This window comes from Oryzias latipes, chromosome 6 (genome assembly GCF_002234675.1).
Source record: "Oryzias latipes chromosome 6, ASM223467v1".
NCBI lineage: Eukaryota > Metazoa > Chordata > Actinopteri > Beloniformes > Adrianichthyidae > Oryzias > Oryzias latipes.
In genome coordinates, this window is record NC_019864.2 from 12,072,320 (window position 1) to 12,096,730 (window position 24,411).

The 24,411-nt window shown below is 41.7% G+C and overlaps 1 protein-coding gene across 2 annotated transcripts in view; it reads left to right on the forward strand.

Annotated features, from left to right (window-relative positions):
- LOC101169201 (plexin-B2) overlaps positions 1 to 24,411 on the forward strand; it is a 121,062-nt gene that overhangs the window by 9,431 nt on the left and 87,220 nt on the right. The window contains exon 2 of one of the 2 annotated variants that reach the window (XM_011475918.3): positions 15,596 to 15,779. The exons of the other annotated variant lie outside the window; for it this stretch is intronic. The gene's annotated coding sequence lies outside the window, so the exon portion shown is untranslated. The remainder of the gene's footprint in view (positions 1 to 15,595; positions 15,780 to 24,411) is intronic. 2 annotated transcript variants of the gene reach the window in all.

Below are 24,411 nucleotides of genomic sequence, written 5' to 3' on the forward strand. Positions count from 1 at the left end.
GCCTTGGCCACTGTGGATTGTGGTGTTCATTATTTCACCTGTATACATCCCTCTTGTGTGCTTGTGACCACAGCTTCATGTTCATGTGGAGGTGTTCATTTACATTTCGAGAAGTTGTTGTGTGAATGTATGTGTCTAAGTGGGATTTGCCTCCACCTTGGGGCGCCTTGACGAATCAAAGGCATGGATCTCATTAAAAGATATAGAGCCTGTGGAGAGGTCAGTAGCTAAGTTCTCTGATTAGTCGGATCCAGCGGGTTGCTTTGCTGTTGTGTTTGGTGGTGGTAGTGGGGGGTTGTTCTCATTAACATGCCCCCTTATCCTTCCCTAGCTAACACCTTTCAGGTTCTCTACCCAAAACTTTTTCACCACAGAACTCTGCTTCATCTGGCGGGGTCAAGGGCAATGCATTACAGTTATGGATTTACCCCCAGCAGCAATTGTCTGGCCCTCTCTTTCTCCCATACTTTCTGTCCCAGCCCTAGTGGGCTGCATATTTAAAAACCTTTTTTTTTTTTTTATCCTGCTTTGAGTGTATTATCAAAGGAACATTCAGTTTTCATTCCAGTCGCAGCTTCTCGAGGTGTATATCAGGCTTCACCAATGACCCAAAGAAGCTTTCTAGGTTGTTAGTAACTCGTTCCAAAGCGTGGACTCTTATCAGAGCCAGTAACCATGAACCAGGAATGACTTGGAGCCAAGGGCAAAGTGTGTGTGTGCGACATACAACTGTGAATTTGACAGACAGGACACGTCTTAGGGTTGTCTGACTTTGGACAGTTTCTCCCCTTTATTTCTGAATGGCCCTTTCTTCTACTCTGGGAGGCTTGTCCCATGTGTGCCTTTCAGTTTAATGTCCTTCCAGATAAAACAAAGCAAGTAAACTTCCCCTTTGTTTCTCTCCCTCCTCCTCTCGCTGATAACCACACTATCTAAAAGTTGGCCCTGCCGACACTCTCTGTCAATTCACTGCTTCTGCCCCCACCTCCCCATCGTCTTGCTCTGTATGGTGGGGCATATTGTATGTAATCAGTAGATATGTTGTGGTGGGGGTTTCATTCTTCTTTCCTTTTCTTTTTGTGGAAGTGAGTGTGGAGGAAGCAGACTAGTTCGTATCTGCTGACTGTCACTTCCATTAAGTGTGCTGTCCTCAGCCTGCTTCCTTATATGCCCAGAACCAGTTCTTGTAAGCCCCTTTTGTTCAGTGTCCACCTCTTTAATTTAGAGTCGGTTTCACCCAAGTTTTTCACGTAGGAATTCAGATCTTTCTAAAGGTTGACTGTTACCACTACACAAACGAATTAGGAATACAGCTTTTGTTATGGTTGTCAAAGTATCTTGGTGTAAGGGTTGGGTATTAGTATCTGATTAAATAAAGATGGAGAGTCTTCATATTGTATTGGATGGTTCACAGTCTGACAATCTTAAGTTACCCGTATTTTCTGCACTATATAAGTCCATCAGTCGGTCGAACTTTAATAACTGCTTCCACAGTAACTCTAGAACTTGTTTGTAACACATTACGTTAGAAATGTTTGCATAGTTACAAAACCCGTAACTCCCAACCCTGTTTCCAACACGTTAAAAAAAAAAAGTTTAAACAAACAATACTGTGACTTTGCTAACTCCAAAGGCTTGTAGGTATGCTTCATTGTGTGGAAAATAATAAAAGGGGTGAAAAATGTTGACACATTACAATTATAAGAGTTTTTGTTAGTGACTGACAGCAAAAAGCTCTGCAGCCACATTTTAGTTGTTTTTGTTTACATATCTTTGCATTCCCCAGACAGTGTTCTACCATAAATTATGGTCTCAAAGGGTCTTTGCTTAACACAGTGCAAGTGGCTTTTTTAAAGGGCAGAATTGTGTCTATGGTTGTTGATGTCTGGTTTAGCAGAATAATCCGTACCCTAATTAGCAAAAGTCAGTTCAGAATATCAATTATAGGTTTTAGCTTATCAGCACACAGAGAAACAATTATTACTGATTGTGATTTTTCCATCTCTCTTGGTGCTGATAAGTTGTTTTGCTTATAAATCACTGCAATTTCCCTAACCCAAACTTAACTTGCAACCCTCCAGTGTTCTTATTAGGAATGTGCTGTCTTTTGTGAATGAGTCAATCATGAGTGTCTTGCATTTGAGGCTTAAAACACTATGGTGTTAGCCAAAGATCTGTTGCTTTCTGTTAGAATTTTTGGTTTCATCCCAGTCTAGGCACGCTCACTGCTCTAATATGCCAAAAATCTTCAAGATACTGGTTCAAACTAGAGCTATGCCTTAATACTGCACACTCATCCTACTAGTTCTACCCATTCATTTATATTTGCCAGCTTCTGTTTGTTTTTCTCTCTGTCAAACACCCTAACACAAACACTCTCTTGAGCATCCCGTGAGTATGAGAGCACAATGCTCTGGAGTATTTCTTCTCCTCTGGCTGGGGTAATGACATGGTTGTGGTCCTCTCTGCGGTGGCTGTGTAACATCAGATCTGCTTTACAACCGGACCTCTCTGTCTGTTTATATGCTGTGATGCCGCATGTGTTCTCATCTGGCAACATGCCATCAGTTCAGACACGCTGTCATCACCACTGTTCATCCAAAGCAGCCCAGAGACAGTTTAGCTGCACCTCATCTCTTTCTTTCTGCTTAAGCTTATTTCTTGTCTGATTAAAATGTTTTTCCACTTCTTCTGCCATGTTTGGAAATGATTTGCCAGGCTTGATTGTTTCTGTGATATGATTAGGATGTGATTCTTTTACAGTTTCTGTAAAGTAGTTTGCATTTTCTGGCTGGTCTGTTCCAACTTGGGAAAGGGTGCAGTGGAACCAATTATAGCAATGGGTTTTGTGTGCAGAAAGCGTGGTGTGGCCATAGTGGGTGTGATGGTTTTTTAATGGGACAGAGCCAGAGTCACAGATGTAAGGGCTTGTTGTTTTTGGTGATTGCAATGGTCAGCGTGCAATAGGTGAGCCAGCAAAGCACAGTCTACTTGAGTCTGTGACTGATTGTTAAGCTCAAGCAGCACTCAAAGCCAGATGGTTTCGCAGCAGTATTTTTAAATCACTTGTTTGTTCCACTGATTTATAATTGAAATGTGAGTCACATTGCCAAGTTTTTTTTTCCCCCACAGAAAAAAGGCCTGTGCAGTTGGGGTTATGTGCCCATTTCTCCATCTGTAGCAGTTGTAGAAGCGTTGTTTGGCTGATAGAGTCGTGCACTTTGCAGAAAAAGTGAACAAAGTTGTATTGCCCAAAAGCCACAGTTGATTGAGTTTCCTCTCACAATGGGAGTTCAAAGCAAAACTCATCACATTGAAGGTATCCTTTGATTTTATCGTGTGAGTGATGAAAGTCTTGTTTCGTCCCTGTCTTTCCAGCAGCAGCATGTGATTCTGGATCTGCAAGACGCTGTGTGGTAAATGATATGGCTAAAGCTATTAACTAGATCTTTGTTTATACTGCTGGCTCTTCTTGATAGCTGAAGTGTTTTCTGCTTAATAACCATCCTATCATATGCTGTTGTAAGAATGCACATTCATCTAAATACTCACTTTACTTCAGCTCTTTGAAGCAGCACACATAAATCCACAAGAGGTTTGATCAGCTAAGAAATTAACAACAGAGGGCCAGTTTGCTCGTTTTTTAGCTCAGCGTGGACTATCAAAGACATGATTTGTATTCGTACTGCCTAGCACTCGCCATTCTGGACAGGGGGTTGTTATCAGAAGGCCTGAATGAAACAGCTGCCTTGCAGTTCTACCCAAAGCTCTCTTCAAGCTCTTCTACACCTTTGAAACTGTTGTGTTCGGCTTGTTTTGTCAGACGCCGCTTTCTTTTGGCTCCTGACTCTAATCCAGTCTCATCGTGTATTCTGAACCTGGTTTTTAATGCGTCAAGGCCCTCTTATAACTAAGCAGTGTTACCTGGATCTTACCAGCCAACTCCTTGTCTCACAACACCTTTCCATGGTGGTCAAACCATTTTGGGGATAAGCTAAAACCCATAGAATTTGGTAGTACCTACCACATCTAAAGTTTTTATGACTAGTGGGAATCAGAAGATAGCCTTAGAGGGATGCTGCCATGAATTCTGCACCTCACATCTATTTTGTTGTTCTTATTTTGCCCTTTTGCTGCCCTTGAATTTCTGAGTTGCTACTGAAACCATGCACACGCATCAAGTTGTCAGCTTATGTAGCCACTAACAGCCAGCTCATGTACATCGCCTTTATTTGGGATGTCACCTGCTTCCTACCCTGTCCATGCTAGTCTGATCCAGGTCAAAAACCGCCCCTCCTCCACATCCTAAAACCTGTCTGTTTGGTTGTAAATCAGTTTAAGCCTTTTGTTGAGCAAGGCATTAGCCTACTTTTGTGGATATTGGTGCTTTGTCATTTAAACTTAGGAATGTCCAAGGCAGATGGGTTATTAAACAGACAAGTTAATGTAATCCAGCATAGTTTTGTTTTGGAGGGGGATTTGCTCAAGAACCTGAGTGAAATTAAAATGCAAAAAGCTTAAAATCTTGCACGTCTGTACATGTTTGCATGCACCGACTCTAAAAGCACCACACCTCCTGAGCATGTACCCCTTTCAAATAAAAAACCCAAACAAAACAAAAGTCCTCGGAGCCATCTCATCTCTAGCTATGTCTCTACTAGCAGGGCTTCTATCAGCAATTTGGAGTGCAGCTGTAGGCTGGTGTAATGATAGCTTTTGCAAGGAGGGCAGAATAAAAAAAAAAGCCCAGCTGTTTGCTCACAAAGTACGAGACTAAAAAGTCGGGAAGAGGAAGATGAGGAGCTTGAAAGCATCACTAGCCTTCTATTGTGCAGCTGCAGTGTCATGCTGCTTGTGAAGGCAGTCCTAACAAAAGCTTCAGCGCGTGTAGCAATAAAGATTAATTGGTTGCTGTTTGCTCTTAGTCTCATCATCACCTGCAGCAGAGAAGGTAGGGAATACAGAAAGAAACATGTCGACTAGTTTCTGGGGGGGATAAAAAGGTGTTTTTCTTTCTTCCTCATCGCCATTGACTGACAAAAACTTTCTAGTCAAACCTTCGGCTGCTGTAAAAGGAAGCAGATATGTTGATTTATGCTCACCTGGTGAAGTTGGCTGGGTGACAGCTTATCAGCTCTGATTACACTCTGGACATGGTTAACAGCCCATTTAGAGGTGGTGTTTGTGCATATACATGGATGAAAATGAGTGTGTGGTTCACCACTGTCCACACTTATCTGCTTGGTTTTAATTAGTTATGGCTGGCAGAAGAACAGACCAGTCTCTCTGGTGTTTAATAACAGCTGAGACGCTGGACATTTATCATAGTGTCAATTCAGCTGAGGGACTGTATGTTGATTGGACAAAATTGCTTTAAAGAGCCACTCTGATAAAAATCGTGTTTTTTGTTTTTTTAAACTTTGCTCTTGTGTCAATTTTCTCAAGATGGACGACATTTGCAAACAAAAATAAACTTAAAATTTAGTTTCTGAGACTTTCATTTTTCAAATTGTTGTAAATTTAAGATTAGACCAAAAATACCACTGGAAAAGCTTGTAGCTGTGATGTAGATGCTACAATCAGTAGTCCCCATGCTCCCATCCACTTGTAGACGACTAAATCTATGTACTTTTCCTTATCGGAGCTTGAATCTGGCAAAAAACTGTACAGTTGGGTAGCTCCAATATTGCTTGCTGTTTTTGTTGCACCTGTCATGTTAAGTTGGCGTTGTAAGGGGTTGTAAGCTTGCGGGAGAGTGATGATGATGGAAAATGGGGGCGGGCTTACTCTGTGCCAACAGTTCTGCCCACAACTCTGAGCGAGGGGAATTTCTAATTACCAACTGCCTTTTTGCAGAAATTATGTACTAAAAAAACAACTCAGTTATTAATTTAGGCTTAATGTAATTAAAAGACCACTGGAAACACTTTTAAAATAGATCAAAATATGAGTGGAGTGGGAGTTTTAAGTGACTGAGCTATTTAGTTTCTCAAATAGCTACAAAAAGGTTTTTGTCTACAATACATGCAGAGGCAAGTTGAAACAGGGTTGCAAAGAATGTCTGTGCATACATTGGTGTTCTTTCAGCCATTCTCTTGTGTTTTCGGCTTTTTTTTCCATTTTTATTGTATGAAAATGCAATGTGTTTTACTAAAATCTATCAGCTTTAAAGTTTTTGCTTGTTTTTTTTTTTGTCTTACTCTCCTTATTTTTTGATTAGCCTTTGTAATATAAATCCCAGCTAGTTTGGTTGTTTCCTCAGTAGGATTTAGTGAGTAACCCTTTGGACCTAACAGACTCTCTCGTCTGTTTTTCCCTCTGAAGGCAGTGGTTTCTAATCAGACCAGGGGATTTTTACTGTTAAAGTGACCTGAGCTGACATGCACCATCTCCTCCCTCCACCTACCCTCCGCCTCATCCCCTGTTCAATCCCCTCACGCATGTGAATGTTACCTGACGGGACTCATTTGTCAGGCCCCCTCCCTAGTCTTCTCTCCTGTCTAGTTGCCTGAGCCACCTGATTCCTCTTGCCTGGTGTTCTGCCAGTGCGAACCAAGCTGCAGGAAGTGTTGTGTGCGTGTGTGTGTTTGTGCAGACATGGAGTCTGAAGAGACAAAAACCCATCTGAGCAGAGCAGAGAGCACACAGGTGCAGCTCTTCTTGCTGCCTGAGGGATAACTGTCAAAGTCTCTCCATTCTGTCCATCTTTTTGAGTGTTATCCCCACTGTGGTTTCAGACTGTCTTAATCTAATCTTACTCAAGTTTAGCTTAGCAAAAAAAAAAGGTGTTCCCAAAAGACACAGTATAGCTGCCTACTATGAGTATCTCTCCAGGTGCTCCTCTCAGTGTTGGTAATAATTAGTTGTTCTGTTTTGAAGTGGTATGTAGATTATGTTTGTGTCGTACTATTTTTAATAATAAATAAAGGTTCCCCCGAAATCCGTAATATAGTTTTTCCTTACTGAGAAGGAGGGTCTAAGGGCACGATGCCCAGTTTACGGTAGTCTGTTTAATTTAGTTTAGGAATGACTGATTTTATGTTTTGTACAATTACTGATGGGAAGTCAGTTGAGACAACAATGTTGTAGTAGTATTGGGCTATATAAATAAAATTGAACTGGATTGAATTGAATTATTTCAGTGCATGGCAGAAGGTCATAATAAATGTGGTGTTCAAAAGAAACGGTAGCATGGCTAAAGTGGCCTCAGGCTGCTTTTTCCAAGCTGAGTCAAAGCAGAAGGACTTCGTAAGAGTGAAACGGGGATTCCCCTAGGTGGGAAATTTTGGACTTCTCCGCAGTGCTTTACAGCCTCCTATTCCCTCATTCGGTTTCACAGCAACTTCCTTCTGTTGGGATTGGCTTTCTGATTCTGCTCACCTGTGGGGGACACTTAGATTTTTCCAACCAGACTTTACCAGATTAAATGGAGCCAGTCCAGGCCCTATGGACGCATGGCTCCTAGCACATTTGTGTTCTCATTGTTCTTTGCAGCACTCCTTTTATTTTTGTTTTCTCCCCTTTCCTTTGTTTGTGTTGCACTTCAGCTCGGTATCTGGCCAACGATTGATAAGACCCAATCCCTGACAATGTTTGGCACGTGCCACAGGATTGGTGGCAGCAGTGCTCCTACATTGTGGAGTGTGTGTGTCTGTTGAGGCTTTAGGAAGAAGATGGGATGCAGCTAATGTCATTGTTTATCTACCTTTCCTCTTCCAGATGGTGCTCAGAAGAAAGAATAGGATTCCTGACATGCTCAGGCCTTATCGCACTCTCTTTCCTCAATCTGCCTGTTCCCTCTATTCCTCCCATGGCTCTGTCTGGTCTGGTGATTTAGTTTCAGGACCAGAATGTGCAGCATGGGGTGCAGCAATAGCCAAGAATGCGCAGTGGGACTTTAAAGAAAACACTTGAAAGTCAGGTGGTTGTTCTTGATTATGTGGAAAGAGTTGGTGTGAGAACATATGTGCTTTCAGATTGTAGTGCTGAGGTTACAGCACTTTGTGAATCTAAATTATACTGTTCAAAAGTGCGAGTATGACAACACCTTTGAAACACTCAACACTTTTTCCCATTTATTTTTAAGTCAGTAAATCATACAAACTTGTCTCAGACAACAATTGAGTTTGCTGGCCTCGGTCCTCTTGATCGGCTACATTGATGGATGGTCAATTTCAGCAACCAGAGATAATCACAGCATGTCAACCTCTACCGATCCAAACTCTTATCTGTGTCTGCCTACTGCCAACATACCACAAATGACCACAGGGACATGCTTTTTTTACAATCAAAAAAAGCAAAAAAAACCCTGGGGAGGTGGTATGGTATAGAAGTCATTTAGTTTTTGCAGCATTGTGAGAGGTTACCGGGATCACTGGGACTTTTTTTAAAACTTTTCCTGAAAATATATCATCTCTGTGATAAGCAACAATGTAAAATATGACATTGTTTTTAATTAAAGGTTTTCCTTGCTTAAATTTTATGTTTTTGCATGACCTTGTCAGAAGTATTTGATTGTAAGCCTTTCCAACAGAGAGCTCCAGCTGCAGCTAAGAGGGTTGGGTTGTTTCCCAACACTAATGTCCGGTCTTGATCCCTTACCCTTTGATAACCTCACTGAATGTAACAAGCATATAAACTTGGAAAAAGTGTTGTATATCTACACTGTACATAAATTTAAATGGAACACTTTTGCTTTTGGTGCCATTTGTCATGAGATGAACTCAAAGATCTGAAACGCTTTCTACAATCACAAAATAACCATTTCTTATATATTGTTTACAAATCTGTCTGTGATAGTGAGCACTTCTCCTTTGCTGAGATAATCCATCTCACCTCACATGGATGTGAGGTGGAATGTGTGCTAGATCAAGATCCTGATTAGACAGCATAGTTATTGCACAGGTGTGCCTTAAACTGGCCACAATAAAAGGCCATTCTGAAAAGTGTCTAGGGACTCAAAAAAACCCAGCCAGTATCTGGTGTGATCACCCAAGGTGGTGTGGTTATGTGATGGGCAGGTGTATGTTATGGAGGAAAACACAGGTGCATTTGATTGATGGCATTTTGAATGCAGAGACACCGTAACAAGATTCTGAGGCTCATTGTTTGTGCCATGCATCCAAGAACACCACCTCATGTTGCAGCATGATAATGCAGGACCCCATGATGCAAGGATCTGTACTTAATCTTAGAAACTGAAATCATCACAGTTCTTTCACGGCCAGCATACTCACCACCAGACGTGTCACCCATTAGGGGGGTTTGGTTTGCTCTGGATCAGCGTATATGACGGCATGTTCCAGTTCCTGCCAACTTTGCACAGCCATTTGTAGTGTACATATCCTCCTATTTATTATGTTTGTGGGATTAGGTTGATTTAGTGAGTCATCCCAGGGCTATGCAGTGCACTTTTTAAGACCTCTTACTTTAGAGTCCCCATCCATTCACATCAAGTATGACCAAATAAGATTATCTCTCCTGAGTGTTTATTGCAACAATTGACAATCACGAAAGTCTTACTTCTCTCATCTGCTCTTCTGTCCCAAAGGTCTTTGGCGGGGTTATTTTTCCCTGAATGAGCTGCACTAATTGCGGCCTAATGGCGAGCTGTTATAGCTTAGAGTGGTAAAAAGCAGTTGGTTGGTGAGGGTTGCTGCCTTTCCTGTACGGGCTGATTACACTGTCTAGTTAATGCACCCTCCTCAGATACAAATGGAGGGTGGTTATTGCATCAGGGGAGACAGTCGGCCTGTCAAAATCGTGCTATCCAGCAGACAAGAGAGAGATAAAGAGAGATGGAAAAGAGTGAGAGGGAATATATTCTGGAGAGCCAATTTCACTGAGGGGATAGACGTGTAGGGGTGCAATTATGAAATATAGCTTTCTGTTTCCATAATGACCTTCTCTGACGCTATATATAGGACAGTGTAAATGATTTGAAGAAGGAACCACTGTGTCCTATAAGATTATGACCTATGGATTCTTACAAATAGCACAGGCTGTCCCCACTGAAAGATTGCATCCTCCTGCCACTATGTTGAATAAGAATGGCCATAGTGACAGCTGAGGACGAAACACACTAGGGCAGCGGCACAGTTTTTCTCCAAGTCGTTGTTCTTTTGCCACTGTTGGTCACTTCCAGTTTTCTTTGCCTGGCATGTTTGTGTGGGAGTACGAGCCTGTGTACCTCTGTTGGAAATTTTCACAGGGAAACTGGGAACTCTCATGTGGGCCGACTTTACTTTTAACATAATTAATCACCAGAGGAACACATGATTTTTTTTCAGCTCAAGATGCATTTTCTTGAAAAGAAAAAAATAATCCCTCTCAGCACAACGTTTGCTGCTTGTCACACACGAAAGCCCAGCAAAGCCTCAGCCTCAGCCCTGCTGGCCAATGTATAAAACACCCACATTTGCTGCTGGGCTGCTTACTATGCATCTGTCTGGATGGGTTCTCAGAGGCAGTGCAAACCAGCTGCTCCACCACCACTTGAGCCAAAGCTGGAGGTAGGAGAAAGGGTCACAAATTAAAGGAGCCCTTTTTGACCCTGTGATATGAGAAAAGGACTCTAGTGGAATCTTATGCTGCTATAAACCAGGAAACATCTGAGTTAAAAGCATAACAAGCTACTGAAATATTCATGCTGAACCACTTATCAGTTGCAAATGTATATATTATATTCTATAATAACTAAAGAGCCCAGATTTATGTCGAGAGTCATTACCCTTCTTAGGTTTTGCTGTGTACCATTAGAGGCATGGGTCCAGTGCACTTTTATTTTGGCATCAGGAAATATTTTCTTTAGTTATTTTTGTTCCATGTCTAAAGCTATGTTAACACGGCCCTCACGAACAAGCGTCAAGCGACTACTTCCAATAAAACTCCACATAAAGTCCTGTGCGTTTTGGGCTTCTCTCACGTTCACGCATAGCTACGCATGTTTCTACCACCATTTTCAGGCTTTATGTACAAAACACTCGGCCATTGAACGCGTGTTGAAAGTTAAACCAGGTTGAACTATGAGCATAGGGGAGACGATTAGGTTGATATTTCAGACAAATTGTGCTTCTTGTGGTACAAGCACCAAATTTGGCATGCATGTACCTTAGGTTCCTGTCTTTCAGAAAAGACACAAGACAAATCCAAAACGACGGCCATTTGTGTAGATGGTGGTCATGCACTCAATTGTTACAAAAATCTTCTGGGCTTTCATGCACAAAACAGTCTTTGAATTTGAGGGGTACCTAGAGAATACATTTGTGTGTAAATTTACAGAAATATTGCATACATCTTAAGATCTCTGATTTTCTCTGGGCTAAAGTGCTTTTCTGAAAAAGGGGCCCCTAGGGTAAATCCATGCCAAATTTGGTGCTTGTTCCACAAAATCAGCGACTCAGATTTGGTAGTCACATATGGATGGTGTCCTTTTTAATTCACGGCAGTGCCAACTGTTTGAAAATTGAATATGAAGGAAAATGAAAAATTGTGGTTTCTGTCTGGCTGGAATTATATGACACCAAGTCTTTCATTTGTTCGATTAAAGCTGTGAAAAAAAATGGAGAAAAATAAGCAAGATTCGCACCGCTTTGACATTACACACCACCTCATCCAATTGTAGGTGGTGGATATGTGCAAGTATTGGGAAGTGACTCTCCAGTGTACACACCATGGGCTGCACGGTGTTCAAGAGTGCGCATCAAAAGCCCGGTATGAACATAGCATAAGATCTTTGTTAGAACTCTTCAGTAACAATAGCATCAGCAACAACAGCCATTTGATGTCAGACGCAGTGAATGAAATGACTATTTTCCAGTAAAGTAAAAGTTCATATCTCAATTTTAACTCGGTTTCTTGCTCAACTTAGAAATCATGGAATTTTTAAACACAACTATCAGGGAGGAAAGTTCTTGGAAAGCCCCCTGCTGTGGTACAAATTTCTCCTTTTTTTTTAAATTTTAGAACACAAATGAAAATAAACAAGTGTTTAAAAAAGACATAAAATAAGACGGTGTGCATGAAAAGGAGTGGGTTGAAGAGAAATCTTGTATGACCCCCCCCCCCCCCCCCCTTTTTTTTTACAACACCTGATGTGCGTGCTTCTATTTGCAGTTTTGTTCTAAACATTCACATTATATTCTGAACAGCATTTTTATTGATCATTTTTTGCCTTGTACAGTTCCATCACTGACATCTTGTAGGACTTTTTTGAATGCATGTGAACTTTTGGTTTGTTTTAAACCTTCGTCCAATTCGTTCCATAAATCCACACCACAAATTGATAAGCACATTTTCTGTTTTGTTGTAGAAATGCACTGCTTTTTGAAGTTCAGTGGATTTCTTAAATTATAACTCCCATCTCTGTCCTTGGACATATGTTGAATGCACAGCCATGCTTAACTCAACTTGCCTGACATCTTGATTGTCTGCAGGAAATGGTTGGATCCTGAACGCTTTCACTCCATGGACAGTTTCCTAGAGATGCTACTGTTGGCTCCCAGTGGTGCTCTTACAGGCAGTAGATAGTTAGTCTGCTCCAAGTAGTGACAGTAGTCCCTCCTGCAGATAGAGTAGAAAAAAACAAGATGGCTGCCAAGTATTTTCAACACATGAGTGCCTTGTCGGTAGGTCATTCAGGAGGTAATGAGGTGAAACGCTGGTAGAGCAGCAACTGTCAATCACCACCGACATTGTTGGATTATAATGAGGGTTGTGCATGAACACGTTCATAACTAGGCAACTTAGAAGAACTGGAATCTTTAGACTCTTCCAACGTCTGTCTGTCTTTTTGCTATCTCCATTTTTTTTGGTCCATTTTCCTATTCCGAACAAGGCAAGCAAAATTAGCCATGGACCATTTCCCAAGCATAATCCAACATCTGTCTCCTCATGTCTCTGGTTTTGGCATGAAAACACTCAATCTCCCTCTGCTTCTTCTCTCCCTCCACCACCCATCCTTTGGTAGCCGTCACAGGCGCTGAACGATTTCCTCTCACTGGGAGCCTTCTTCGAGTCACTGTGGCAGTGTCAAACGAGGCTCCTATTTAAGCTCATTAAATGTTTCCAAGAGAATGGGAAATCAATGGTGCATACCGGTGCGCAAGAACTTTTCTCTTAATTTAATTTCCCCTCCACTATATCTGTTTGCAGATCCTCTCCCCCCTTCCTCTCATCATTCTTGTTTGGCCTTCCGAGCTTGTCATTCTCTTTTAAGTGGTGGAGGTGATGATGTGAGATATGTGTGGCATTGTGGAGGAGGCCAAAAACTGTTGCCTTCAGAAACTGTTGCAGATTTGTGTTTGTGTCAGGGACCTTGGTGCGAAGCTGTCCAGATAATTTAGTGTTGTTTAGCACTTGCCACACAGATTGCAATTGACTTGGAAAGTTTTCTATACACTGACCACAGTCGTTGAATTTGAGGCTTTTGTTTTTGGGCGTGCTGTCAGGAAACATGCTTCCACTGAAACAGAATGTTGTGGAGAAAAGTGGGGGAGTGTAGCATGCAGATTTTTTTAAAACCAAGATTATTTCTATTTAAATGACACTGCTTTCTTAAGCAGACCTCCTTTCCATTTTGGATTTTGCTCATTTCCTGTTTTGGCCGTCTTTTCTTTGCTCATCAGAGGGGGTTTTTCTTATACTGAAAATGCTTATATGTGTGTGCGCACGCATTCTTGTGTGTCCTTATGTGTTCATGTCTGGCAAAGCTTTGTGCTGTTTGAAACTATGCCTGGGGGTTTAGTCCCACACCTTCTCTTGAGCTTCTGTAATTGCTCTTTTGGGGCCCTTTCTCTGGCTCTGAGCCTGTCACCATCACTCTCTCTGTCTTCCTGCCCTCCTTCTACCTTCTTTTTTTTTTTATTTTGCCCTCACTCCCTGTCTTTTCTCCCTGCATGGCTCATTATGGCTGATTCCCACCTGCCCATTCAGGGAATTCTCTCTTTACACACATACACACCCACAGATGCATTGAGGGCCACTCAGCAGTTTTCAGATCTACTTGTCGCTTGGACAGTTTGCGTCCTATCTCCTGAAAAACAGCTTTGCAAATGCTGTTTGGCCAAGAAACGGAAACAATGGTGCCATCATTTTTTGCCCACTGTTTTTCTCATCTCTTTTTTGTGGTTTCTGGGACATAGTTTTAAATTTGGAGCCCTTCAACACCAGCTCATGCCTTTTGTACACTCTAGTCTCATCTGCAAGCTCTTAACCACAGGCTACTTTTCCATTTCCATCCCACTCTTCTCTTTGTCATGTCACCCGGCAGCCCCTTCCATGCCTGTTTCTGGGCTAGCGGGCTTACTTTGAAGGATAATGGATGTGGCCAGTTGCAGCTGCTCAGCAGCAGGACACTATCACAGGAGTTATCTGAGGACCTGAGAGTGGCCCGTGATGAATGGCTTGGATCTGTGTGTCTCCAACGATCAATAAGCCACTAGCACCCAGATGAGCTAGATGCCTTCTTGTACTCAGTACCTCCTCCCCATCCACTCATATGTCTCCCTCTCATAATTTTGTGTTACATGTTTGTGAACTTTTCTCTCCAAATGACGTCCTGAATTGACCCATTGATCTTTCTCTCCTGACTTGTTTTAAATAAAAGGACCAATGTCTCCTCTCCACCCAAGCATATACGCTTTCTGACTGCAGATAGCGCTAAACAGATGTGAGTTGTGGCTCACAAATATTACTTTAGCCTGGTCGAAAGTCTGTAATCTGAGATGTGGACTGTGGAAAACAAGGGAGCATATGTATGAAACTGCTACCCCCCATTCTGAAACGCCCCTGAGGTTTACATGGCAAAGCCAAAGCAAGGCAGAGGTCCCATGTTCTAAAATGAAGTCAAACATGCTCATATTTTTCAAAGTAGAATGCTCCAAGGGCTCTTTAAACTCAGGTTGTACTTAAGCGCCTTAAGCAGCCCCACCCAGTCTAAAAAAATTGCGTTTGTCTTAGTGTTGAGCACACATTTGAGTCTCTTTAGATCACCATCATTTGAGAATTGCTTCTGCAAAGGAACAGTTGGTGAGATGTAGCTACAGGATGAGTTAGGGTTTGGATTTGTATGTTTCTTTGTAATTGTAAATGGTGGTGAAAATGGGACTGGAGATACCACCTCCTTTTTTTTCATTTTACTTTTTTCTCTCCTCCTGGAGCTTTGAGATTAGTACATCTTCGTCTCCTCACCCTCATCTTTCATTTCTCCTCCTATTTTGCTCCAATCTTTCTCTTGATCTGCTGTTGTCTCTGTCACCGAGAGCAGACTCCCAGGCTGATAATTGCATGTCTGGTGGCCACCACACCTGTTGCTGTCATTACAGCTGTGTTTGTGAATAGGGGAGAGCTTTGCCCCTTGGTCCCTGTGAATCTAACCCCTACCAGCACCACCACCACCTTTGCTGCAGGCATAAACCAATGGGGATGTGAGACTTTTCATTTAGTTGGTGTGTACGTGTGTGTAAGACACTCCCATTGTAGATTGTGTTTGCCTGTAACCTTGAGTGCTACCTCTAGCATGTGTCTTCTTACACCTGGCCACTACTGATGGTTTACACTCTTACCTCCTAATCCTCTCCTTTCTCCCTTTCTCCAGAGCCCAGGCCCTTAATGAAGCTCGGGGTCAGCGGCAGTGGGAGGCTAATTGGCCAGGTTTGCCCGGGGGTCCAGCTGCCTGTGATTGAAGTGTCCAGTGAGCGCCCACTGTGTAGCTGCTGCACCTTACTCCGTTCCACTCCAACAGCCAATATACTTACTGAATCCCTGTCAGCCTCTCCCTAGTAAGTAGTTGCCAAGGTCATTTTATATTTCACTTATCCTATCTTTGGTCCAGTTATTTTTCACGTATTTCTTTTTGTTCATATGTGTGTCTTTGGGTTCTAGCTGTTATATGAGGCACTTTTTTGGCATGCTGTTTTGTTGTACAAACATTTATTTATGTGCTCCTTTTCCGAAGTTTTATCTTCACTTTCCCCATCTGCATTTCTTTTAATTGCCAGACTCTTTAATTCCCCCTCACCATCCCAGCATTTTCTCACTTTCTCTGACTAGCACTTCCCTAACACCTTTTTGTCCTTCCTTGCCACAGTTGGAATTGTGCAATTACTATGGTTCCCCATTGGCCAACAGCCAGAGAGGGGGAAAAAATCTTTTAAGCCCCTGTTTTTTTCTAGACAAGCCCATCAGTCTCAGGTTTGGCCATGTTATATCAAACTGGTGTGCATTTACAGGTAGGGGTAAAACGCGTTGGAGTTGGGGGGTATCTAATTAGTTGAGTCTCTCTACTCATTAAAGCAGGTCTGACTCCTGTTGTTTAACTGTCTGCGCAGCAGCAAAAAGTGAGGGTCGGCTCCAGGGGAAGAAACTGAGCAGATAGCAGACAGAAGTTATTGAGCCGGCTCGGCACATAGTTGCCCATCTCACTGGGGAGTTCAGCAAGCAAGGCAAAACCCCAAAGCGCCACCACATATATCAACAAAAAATGCTTTTTTTCTCTCTTTTATATTCTCAAGGAAGTGAAAGAATGGTGGCTACTAGACTGGCTAGCTCTCTGTATTTGTCAGGAAACAATAGTCCAATTATAAGTCAAGCCTTGGCTCCAAGCTATAGTCTGTCAACACCTCATTTGAACCCCTTTATTTTTTTGTGCTTGTTTATTAAGAGATGCAAGTGATTACATCTGCTCCGACGCTCATTAAATGAGGATACCCAATACTTAATTGCTGCTGTAATGATTTTAGGTGGAGGGTTGTTAAAACTTCCCCAGTACACATTAATTTGAAGAGTGAATAACTATGTATGTGAATGAAGGTGAAAAGTTTTAACACGTAATTGCTTACGATACATTAACTTTTATCCACTGTTGGCCAATTCCTCATAAACCATTTCTGCGGCTTCATCTAAATCCCAAAGCTGCACAGCCTTAAGACATGCTGTTTACTTTAAGATGCCAACTCGCATCATCTGTGGAGTGCTTAGCCTGACAGACAACTCCTGTTCTTGCTCTACTCTTCCATAATCAGCCGTTTGGTTGGGTCATAGCTCTTGTGATCCACTTTCCCTCCCATTTCCTGCGGTGCTGCATGTCCACCAGCCAGCCCTCTGGTGTTTAAAGATAAACTAAATATGGCTATTTGAAATGTAGGCTACTTGAGACGACTGCGCGCACAATAATCTTTCCACCTTAGTTCTAATAATTCACTTCAACAATGACACAACCCAATCTACATGTGCGACCCAAAATACACCCTATAAAACATTCACGCTTTTTATCTTTGGAGTCTTCTCTGTTTATTCCTTTGTTGTTTGCTCATTTCATTTCGTATCCCAGAAGACGATGTAAATGTCATGGTAATAGCATACTTTTTGGGATCCACAAGGATTAGGAAGTGCCAGTCATGTCTCTCAAGAGGCTTTCCCTTGGCATAACCCCAGAGCAAAGACATACATACGAATGAGGGAATTAGGATGCGCAAACAAAAACATTCCTTGTTTTTCTTTTACCATTAGGGTAGAGCCCATTGTTTTCCTTTCCCCCCCTTGTGGAGTGTTAAAACTTTGTGTGCTAATTTTAAGTACTTTGGAATCAGTTCAGCATCATTCTATAATTTTTCTATTTTCTTTTTTCATCAATTTTTCTTGGAGGTATAAAGCAAAAATATACATGAAATAGGTAAGTTTTCAATAAATTCTAAAACCTATTGTTTTAAATAAAGTTCAAGAGAAAAAGCTGGTTTTGAAAAAAAAATGGATAGCATTACCCAAACTGTGACCTTTTTGAAGTTTGTGCAGGTTAATCATGAGCTAAAATTGCTGTCTTGCATAAGGAATTCTGTAATATGAATATTTCATATTTATAACTATTAAAATGACTCTGAATTTCACTATTAATCCATAGAAATGAGACTGAATTATTCATTTACCATGTTAAATTAAAGTGGTGATTCTAACTTTAATGCCTATGATCCACTGAAACGGAAATTGCTTCAGAGTTTTGTGAGGTGATAGTGTTGCAACTTTAGTCGGTTACTGTTTTGGCATGGTCACGGTGTTAGATTTAGTTTTTCCGCTATTTGCATTTTTTTTAAATTCTTTCCACGAGCATCATAATCATTTCTGTTTAGTGTTCTCTGCTATTGTGAAAGTTCACGGTGGTACTTTTGGCAGATTTTGCATAAGGAGCAAGCACAGAGACATTTAGAATCTGTCAATAAATAAGAAATGTGCTTTTATTCCCTCCTGACAAACATGCAGGAGGATGGATTTAATTGCCTACAGCAAGGTTAGGCATGTGACCCTCGTCACCATCACCTGCTTAGGTCTGGTCTCTATTCTCTGCAAATGCCATGTCCTTGTGGTACCAAAATAATGTAAACCACCTTGTTCCTGACTCATCACTCTAGCCCTCCTTCTGCAACCTACTTGGTTTCCAAAATTGTACTGCAGCTTTCCAGTTTTCCATTGCCCCCTGCAAATATCCAAGCTGTCGGGTCTGCCTGGGTTGGACTTGTTCTTGCCAGAGCACAGTTGGAACACATCCGGCCTTCGGGCCACATATACTGCTCCACTCCAGGCCCTGCAAACAAGGCCTGCCCCATGCAGCTGTCGTCTAAGTGTGAAGCGCCTTGGATTGTTATGGAAGATTACTTTTGTGCATACTTTCTCACTTTTGAGATCTGTTTTCATTTTTTATATATGAGATAACTTTCCATGCTTTACGGCTCGTTGAGTTTTTGTTTGAGCTCATTTTGAGAACCAATGAAATTTCACTGAATTGTCAGTATTTCCTCTGTGTCAACAAGGTCTGCAATTCCAGAAATTGGTACAGATAATGTTGGCTTTCACTCAAGCATGCCAGTACAGCACAATGATAATTTTTCTGATCATTTTGAATATTTTCTAAGTAGCGTTGTTACAATTAATCGACTCAATCAATGAATCAATTTATATTCCTACAATTTAACCAGGTTGATCTGTCTGAGGCAAGTTGTTAATAAAATCAAGCTATACCATTATAAAGTCATTTGAAAATGAAATAAATCCATTATAATAAATATTGGAAAATACCATTTGGATTGAGACATGGTAGATTTATTTTACTATAACGTAAAAACAACAATTGCAGCTGACAACAGTTGATGTCAGTAGAAAATGATTTGTCCATCATTACAGTTCAATGTGTGAAAAAACATTGGATTTAGCAAAGACGTGTGGCCACACAGTGTGGTAGAATGTTCAAATAATGTTCCATTTGGATTATTTTGATGTGGAAAAACAACAGTGGGTTGAATTTAAGGAAACTGAAATGTAAATGGATTTGACATTAATTCTTATTTACTTGTTTGTACACATTTAATTTACACTTGATTATCTTGCAAAAAATACCAGGAATCTGGAAAATTCTCCTGCTCTGGTCAGTACCCAGTTTTGGCTAAACATTTGTGCAGCAGCCAAAAATTATGATTTAAAATGAATCTTTGTTAAAAATGGATCTATACACTCCTATTTCTAACAAATGGTTAGCTTTAATACCTGCACCTGATGGCTAAGCACTTTGACATCTAGGTTTCATAAGCTCAACAGCCAGGTTGATGTTGAGGAGATACATTCACAGACATAGTCCAGGCAAGCCTCTCAAATAGTTTCATGTCAAATTCCCAGTCATACAAATCTCCACAATGATCTGCCAAGTCTTTGCAAAACTTAGTGGAGCAGGAAAAACAGAATTTCACACCCCCACTCTGAGCCCACAGTTCCCTTCCTCTCAGCCATCACTGGACACTGCTTGGCAAGGAGGAGTGATGCAGAACATCTGTGAAAGTCTGTGTGTTTGTTTGTGCTGTGATGGATGAATACTCTATCTGGGTGAGGACATTTGTGCTTATCTTTTTATTTTGGATTTGGATATTAACAAATTTTGACGCAGCAACTGAGTCAGTTTGCCTTTCCTGAAATCTTAAAGAAAAGAAAGAAATTAAATTTAGCTCTAGAGACCAACTGTTTTAATAGTTGAAAGGCATTGGGGGCTGAATTGATCCTCCGGCCTCTGTTGACAGATAAATGAGGAAAAGTAAGTGGGGGGAAACAAAAGAAAACACCCTTCCTTTTCAGCTAAATTGCTTCCTGATTCTGACAAAAAAGGAAGTAGGGTCAGCCCCCTGTTAGTGCATTTTTCCAGTTTTCTGCGCAACAAACTGTTTGCCCGCAGACTGGTTTGTCATCAGGAAAAATATGTCTGAGAAAATGATTCAGCAGGTCTCTGGATGTTTCTCTGCAGCTGCCAGAGATGAGAATGCTCAGAGTCACGTAAATCTCTTTTATTTGGGTATGCTTTTCAGTATAAATAATAAAATGGAGCCCATAATTGGTGGTTTTCTGTAATTAGGACCAAGCTGTCAGCTAGCGAAGTTGCCTCAGTCAGTTGGTAGTGCAGCTAAGACAGTAATTACTATTATCTGTGGGGGTTGTTGACTCAACAATAATGTATTTTTTTAGGGTTAGAGGTTCAAGCATAATATTGGAAAAGACATTAATCTTTTAATATTTGTTTTAATGTCTGGCAAGTGGTCAGACTGTTGCTGTAAACGGAGCGGGAAAGACCCCCCGTCCTTGGATTTTTCTGCTCAGCGACTATGTGAAGAGCTAGTCCATATTTTCATTAGTGAAACAGTTTGACTTTTTCCCTTCTCACTGCATGACGCCCAACCATAAACAGCATTATCAACTATCTCAGCAGGTTTTCTAATACCCCCGTAATCCTGTCATTTCATTCATGGATACCGCCGGGGTTATTCCAGGCTTGGAGCGCATCTGTCTCCTTGTCTCTCCTCCTCTATGTGAGAGATTGGATTCCTCAACTGCTCTTCTGCTTCCACCACATCCTCCCCCCACACAAACATGTTTAGGCTCCTCTCTTGTCACATCCCCATAGTGCAAATGGGTCGGTCAGAACCAGTGATATATGGGCAACAGGAGAATGGCATAGTAAAGCCTGTGCAGGGATGATTCCTAGTTGTGGATAGTAACTTCCCCTCACAAATCTGGGTATTTGGCAAGAGGTTTACAAGCACGGCATGAGAGGGGGGAAACGAATGAGCACAAAAGCAGAGAACCCAGGTGATGCTTTCTTTACTCTCCTGCTAAGTAATGAGTCTGCTGGAGAGTCGCCTGACCTCGTGTGAAAGGGTGCGCAGTGTGATTATTGGGCGAGTGGAAGAAAGACACAAAGGTCAGACGCGTCACTGTTTTTACCTGTTCGCTGGCACCAAACATGCAAATTGTTCCGACTGTGAATTAAACATGTGGCACCTGGTAGCCTGAGGCATGGTGGACATTCAGTCATATTGCGAGGCAAAGGAAATGGCTTTTTAAGTAGGCTATTTATGGTGAAGATATTGTATTCATTTTATTATAATAAAACATCCATTACTTTCTGACTGTATGGCATAGGGAGTATGAGGCTGGCAGAGTGCAGCTCAGTGTAATAAGAACGGTGCGTCTGTTCCAAATGAACCAAGAAAAAGAGCAGGTTCCCGTAGATATTATTTTCCTTCGCAGGGGTGCTCAGATCTAGTGATATGCTTTGTGAGGAGTAATAAAGAAATATATCTGTTTTTATTGTGCATTGGCGACAGAGTTATGTTTAGAGCTAGCATAAAGAGCTGGAACATGGCGTAAAATGATATTATGGCCCATTAGGTTGGGGCCTGAGCTGAGCATCGTTTGCAGTATCCGTGGACCGGAGGTAATGGGGCCGCGGCGTATTGTCTGTGATCTGCTCTTTCACTCTCTCTGATTGAATCGTCTACATCACTGGCACTTCATCTCATGGGGAAAGGCAGTAGACAGGGTGATTTTGGCCAAGGACTCTTTCAAACATAGAAGATAAGAGAAAAGGGTGGGGGCATTGTAGGATTTTCTCTGTCAAACATAAATGCAGAATATTGAGGAATTTTTGTTGATGGGTTCTAAACTGATCCAAATGTGTATGGATGTCTTGTGTTGAAATAAAAAAAATGATTCTTGCCTACACTGTACAAGGAAAAATGGCTAAATTGTTAAAGTTGGGGGGAAAATATGTTGTATCATTTGGTTGAGAAGAACAACTAAAATCACACTAAGCCCTCAAAGTTCTTCAGTGTTCTTAGCTGACTCACCTTCCAAGTCTTTCAGGGTTTTTTTAAGTCTCAGCAATGCTGACCCACCTCCACTGGGGCTTTCCCGAGTGCAGAGCAGTCAGTGTGAAGGGAAGAAAAAAAACATTAAGGCAGTGTAACGTGTAGCTCAAGCTGAATTTTTAATGTCCTTTTGTTTGGACCCGCTCCTGTTTAACTACAAGGGGTGTGTGCTGGAATTTAAAATGCAAAATTGGCATTCTTATCATGCTTGGAGCATCTTGTTAAGTCCCTTCAAATCTACAAACGGTCATGTAAACTCAGTTTCACCTTTGTCCATCGTTGGTGAATCCACATCTGCCGTTGGGTGTTGAATAGGTGAGCAATCTGTTGAATGGTATGGTTTGTCTGTTGCCCTTTGCAGCCAGCATGGGGGCTCAGCGAGTAATGTGAACCAAGCTGAAGAATTTGTGGCATGCTGAATGGAACCAGATGTCTTAGGTTTTTGTTATTCTTTTTACCCAAAGTCTGGGTCCCAGACTCAAAGCCTGTGTTCTTGGAGCTTTTCACCAGCCTTCATAACATGGAGACATGTTTGAATTTGTTTCTGGGCAGTTACCACCATATTTTTGAGATGCAACATCAAAAGACCCACAGGGTAGCCTGGATCTCATAATGGAACTAGACCTGATACCAAATGCGATAAGCCAGGAATGACCACTGCTGGTTTATTTGTGTTTGCATAGCATGTGGGCCTTGTAGACCTCTTCCCTTCAAATGGACCACTAATGCGTGTTGCATGGTTTTACACACGTGTTTCTTATTGACCCAGAGAGAAGCAACACACGCTCCTCCTATCTGTATTGTCAGACACCTTACGGAATTTGAGCATCTTATGATTTTTACTTGATATCTAATGTTGTTGATCTTACCGGAAAATGGCTTTGTAGAAAACAGGATACAGAAAGTACCGGTAAAACCACAACTTTAAGATCTCCTGCAAGGATACAAATCATTTCTTTAATTTACAGACTTTTCATTACCAGTACCAGAGGCTGTAAAAACTGTTCTTTGCCAAGCATTGAAATGAAAACCCATAAATTAAATGTGATTCAATATACCTCTGCATCTGAATGTCTGCCAGGAAAATTGAATTTACTCAATAAAACAAAACCAAAAAAGAAAAAGCAAAAAGATTTTGTCTGAACAGGTTCTGCCCTCTGAAAACCGTTTGCCGTGTCAAACATTGCCAGTTCTGAAATGTAGAAAGGCTTAAAAATTGTTGGCTTCCAGTTGTTTCCGAAATGACACCCATATTGCGTAAGTGTTGACTTCAGGCTGTGTCTGAAGCACTTAGAAGATTCTGCCAGGCCACACAAAAGACTTCTCAAATATATCCCTCGACCAACACACTTGTTCCTCCCTCTTCTGGACTTCGCTATACCATCAAAGGAGGTGGCAGTCATTTACTGAGATTTTGCTGGTAGGCATGTGTGACTAAGTGTGTGAACACTCTCTGCCTGAACCTGTAGGTTTGTGTCGGCTATCACTACAGGAAATGACCAGCTGTTTGCTTTGAAGTCCCAGCAGAGTATTTCATTATTCTTACAATCTCTAGAGACATGATAGGGCAGATTTCCTCTTCTCCTCCTCTTCCTCTCCCATAGACCCTCAATGCACTCGTCTGCCAATGCTTCACACTCAGAGCTGTGCCACCAAATGCCTGTTAGAATGCAGAACAGGCATCCATTAGCATAGAGAATGGTAGTACTGGTCGCCACAGGGCACAACCCCCCCCCATCCACTTCGCTACCCGCTCACTTCTACACACCATACTTGCCTGAAAAGGCTGAGAGGGCACGTGTAATTGCATTTTCCTCTCCCTGTGCTAAAGCTCATTGCAAGATACAGGGAATACTATGATTTGCCAACCTTGGCCCATCCTTACTACTTCCTCTTATTTTTTTCCCCACTTGCCTCACTGCACCTCCACTTCATTGAAAGCGTCACCTCCTCCTTTTATGCTTCAAGCATGTTGAAAATGTGCAGCGAGTGGGGGTGAAATTAATTGGATCCAAGCATAGAAATGTTCAGCCCCCCGTGGTGTAGCCGTGTAAGGAAGGATCTGTACATGCGTACCAGAAATTGCTGCAAGAGATGCTCTGCTCCCAGACTGTGCCAATCTGACAATCTTGTTTCCTGTGCACAGCGCCACTACCAACAACTTTTGCATACATATCTAATTATGCATTTACTTTACTGCACTTATGAAACTACCAAGTGCGCTGAAGTGGTTTAC